This window comes from Mytilus trossulus, chromosome 5, assembly GCF_036588685.1.
Source record: "Mytilus trossulus isolate FHL-02 chromosome 5, PNRI_Mtr1.1.1.hap1, whole genome shotgun sequence".
Taxonomy (NCBI): Eukaryota; Metazoa; Mollusca; class Bivalvia; order Mytilida; family Mytilidae; genus Mytilus; species Mytilus trossulus.
The window spans coordinates 23,580,236-23,584,241 of NC_086377.1; the positions used below are offsets into that span (position 1 = coordinate 23,580,236).

The window sequence follows — 4,006 nt, forward strand, 5'->3', positions numbered from 1 at the left end:
ACTCAATAACTTAAAAATAAAATTTTGAATCATCACCAAAAAGTATACAGATATTAAGATTAATATAACTAAGAAGTGTTTGAAGTTTTAAGTCATAATCAAGAATCGTTTTTGAGATACGGTGCGACATGTGAAAAAATACACACCCCTGTTTTAGTTACAAAGTGCCGTAACTCAAAAAGTTTTAATCTTATTTTAACCAAAAAGTATACAGATCATTTGACCATCATAAGAAACAACTATATTAAGTTTCATGAAATTTGGATAAGTCGTTCTCAAGTTACGGTGCGACATGTTTACGCCAGACAGACAGACGGACGGACAGACAGACAGACGGACGGACAGACAGACAGACAGACGGACGGACGGACACCGGACATTTGTATACCATAATACGTCACGTCAAAATTTTGACGGGCGTATAAAAACCACATGCACACATATAACCTTAAATTAGTTTAGAGAGAAGCATTCATAGCTTTTTAGAAAGCTAAAACTTGTCTTCTTTAAGATAACTGATCCATTCGTGTCTAAAGGTTAGTAATTATAAACAAAGAAAATGGCGCGAAATTTAATGTATCTCAGATAAGATAAATTACGACATGTATAAAATAAACATTTCAAAGATAATCGTTAATGTTGTTATTTGGACTTTGACGTTCTATTTTTATCGTTTTAAATAAGGTAGGTGTAAACAATATAATATGAAACAAACAATTTTTTTGAAATGTTTATACCACGACTATGACAGTATGGGGTAATATGTTTTCTGGTCTATTCCTCCGTTCGCATGTTTTTCTTATCAGGTTCAGTTAAAGATGATTGTAATATATAAATAAGTTACTCTGCGCTTTGTTAAACGTTCAAAACATGTAACGCATAGAAGAAATAATACATATGTTTTAAGCCATGAACGAATACTAATTATACTTTTTTTGCATTAATTTATTCTTGCATACCATAATTTTTCAATACACAATTACATGTGCCTATAATAATAAAATGTGTCGTTCATATAAACAATGAATGTTCGGTGTTTCTACTGATAAAACATTTTCATAAAACAAGTTCATAAAAGACAGATGTGTAATATTTATAGCTCATTAATACGTAATGCTTTGCTAAAATATCTACCACTTGACATAAAAGGCCAATACATATGTTGACATGGGTAAAACATATGGTCACAAAAATATATAAATTCTCAGACGCAGCCTTTTGAAATGGGTCGGATTTCCCAATATGTCAAGAAGGTAAAATTATTATCCCCCTGCATGATGACTTCTATTTTTCATAGCGTTACTTTAAGCTTCTATTAAAAGCTGTTAAAACTCTTCCAAACAAAGCATTATATTATAAAACTTTAATAATGTAATTTCATTTATAAAGTCTGCAGTAAAGGAGCCTACTTAAATTTGGAATTGCTGTTTCATACTGATGTCGGAAAACAGAAAGAATACAACACTTAAAGGTAAATAATAAACAGTTAGTGATAACTATAAAAAACACATAACTTATAAGGCGCTCAGTATTCACGCATATTTAGAAATGAGATAACAAAAATACCAAACTCTTAAAGACAAATTCAAAACAGAAAGTCCCGTCATTTGTTTATGAGTTATACATAAGTTTATAAGTAGATACGCCTCTCACTTCACAATCGTATAAACTTCAATTTAATTGACACATGAATTGATTTAAATTAATCCGACAGTTTTGAATATTTAGATAACATGTGCAAAAACAGTTTCGAATATGTACCCCTTTTTTCCAGCTTGTGTTATGATGCTATTAAATATTTGATTTGGTGCAAATAACAAAAAGGAGGCCAGTAACAGCGACTTCCTCTCTAAATTTCTTAGATAAGCTTTTCTTAACCAGATCTTTGACATTTTTGAAGTTTGCAAACGATGCATATGACAGATTGATCTTTGAAAAAAATGTCTAATGTTGTGGTGTTGTTAGAAAGGTTGTCTTGCGCAGGATCTGCTTTCATTCATGAACAGTCTGTTATTTTATCCATGCAAAGTTGTTACATAATGCTTTAACAAGTTTAAGGTAATTATATAATAACAATATGTGATGTTAACAGTAAAATAGGCTAATTCATTTCAAAATATGTAATTTTAACCGTAAAATATCTTAATGCATGTCATAATATGTAATGTTAACATGGTTAAGGTGTAATACCACCATTAATTTTTTTCCTATTAGTTTTTGTTAAATTGGCACTTTTTTAAAAAATATGTACAGTATTTACCTTTATTTCAACCAAAGAAATACTTTGCATGTATTAAGTTTAATCCTTTCCAGTGATACAGTAAAAAATTAACACTACATTTCATCGCATATAAGAAAGTAACCATCACCGGAAGTAAACAAGCCAATTTTTACACTTTATTTACTGGTTACCTGCTTTGGTAACTATGTAATCTTAACGTTCCAAAATATTTTATAAGACCGTCAAATAAAAAATAATGATGCTTTCATACATCAAACATACATATTTACGAAAAATTTAAGTGCATTGAAATGCAGGGTTGATTTTCTACAACTGTCAAATTCAAGGGAATATTTTTTAGGCCTACTTTCGTATGCAACCGGATGTGACGAACCATGATTTGGTGGTATTTCACCTCAACAGTAGAATATACTTATTTGTGTCACAATATGTAATTTTAATAGTACAATATGCTAATTTATGTCACAATATATAATGTTAACAGTAAAATATGCTAATTCATATCACCTTATGTAATGTTAACAGTAAAATATGCTGATTCATGTCACAATATGTAATTTTAACAGAAAATATGCTAATTCATGTCACCATATGTAATGTTCACAGTAAAATATGCTGATTCATGTCACAATATGTAATTTTAACAGAAAATATGCTAATTCATGTCACCATATGTAATGTTGACAGTAAAATATGCTGATTCATGTCACAATATGTAATTTTAACAGAAAATATGCTAATTCATGTCACCATATGTAATGTTGACAGTAAAATATGCTAATTCATGTCACCATATGTAATGTTGACAGTAAAATATGCTAATTCATGTCACCATATGTAATGTTGACAGTAAAATATGCTAATGTATGTCACACTATTGTAGATGAGAAGAAAACTTCCGCAGGTACAGATTCTGAAGGTTTTTATAAATTGTTCATTTGAAATTCATTTAAAATTTGATATAGTGGAACAAATTTTTTTTTTAAAATACTGCATTTTAATTAAAGCTAAGATGGATCAACCAATGAAGTGCAGTTATGTATCACTTAAAGAGAAAGTACGTCTCTGGATAAGTAATGTATTTTCAACCGAATGATCGAACAAAAAGATCTAAAAATTTTTACGTTGTTGCTTCTCCTCGTTTTAAAGGAACAAGGGTAAAGACATATGTACGAATATTGATGCATGTCTTTCTGTGTACTGTGACTTTGCAAACTAGCACGCATTAAATCCTGCAATATTGTATTTGATATCTATTGTAACCGATTAATTTCCTTCAAAATACCAAGATGAAATAATCATTCCTGATAATGATCATGATATAACATTTGATCACATTCTAGATACAATCATTGACACTGTAGTTTGTTACCCCGATTTTGTTTTTTGTCCATGAATTTAATGAGTTTTAAACAGCGGTATACTACTGTTGCCTTTATTTACCATGGTTACATTTCTATTCTATTTTAGTATTGATAGGGGTTTTCATGCAAAAAAAATCCGTCATACCTCTACGATTCAAATTCGGATAAAACAAAATTAAAACGGCGAATTCGAGAAAGGTGTTGTTTTATTTCAATGTTATTGTTGCCACTGAACATTTGTTGAATCAATCAATTCAAAATGTCGGGTTTCTCCTTAGTAACGCCTGGCCAACTGTGGATTTGACGGCAACTTTTAGCCAATAAAATTATTAATACACAAAAATTTCATTAAAATAGTTGTTATTTGGTTAAAAGGGGACACTCAGTGTAAGCAAACTAT

At 29.9% G+C, this 4,006-nt stretch overlaps 1 long non-coding RNA gene across 1 annotated transcript; it reads left to right on the plus strand.

The window, feature by feature from the left end:
- The first annotated feature begins 631 nt into the window (after positions 1–631).
- On the plus strand, positions 632–3,166 carry LOC134719524 (uncharacterized). The gene is made up of 3 exons (XR_010107609.1): positions 632–684; positions 1,390–1,471; positions 3,126–3,166. It is a non-coding gene; the product is annotated as an uncharacterized LOC134719524 (long non-coding RNA).
- The last annotated feature ends 840 nt before the right edge of the window (positions 3,167–4,006 follow it).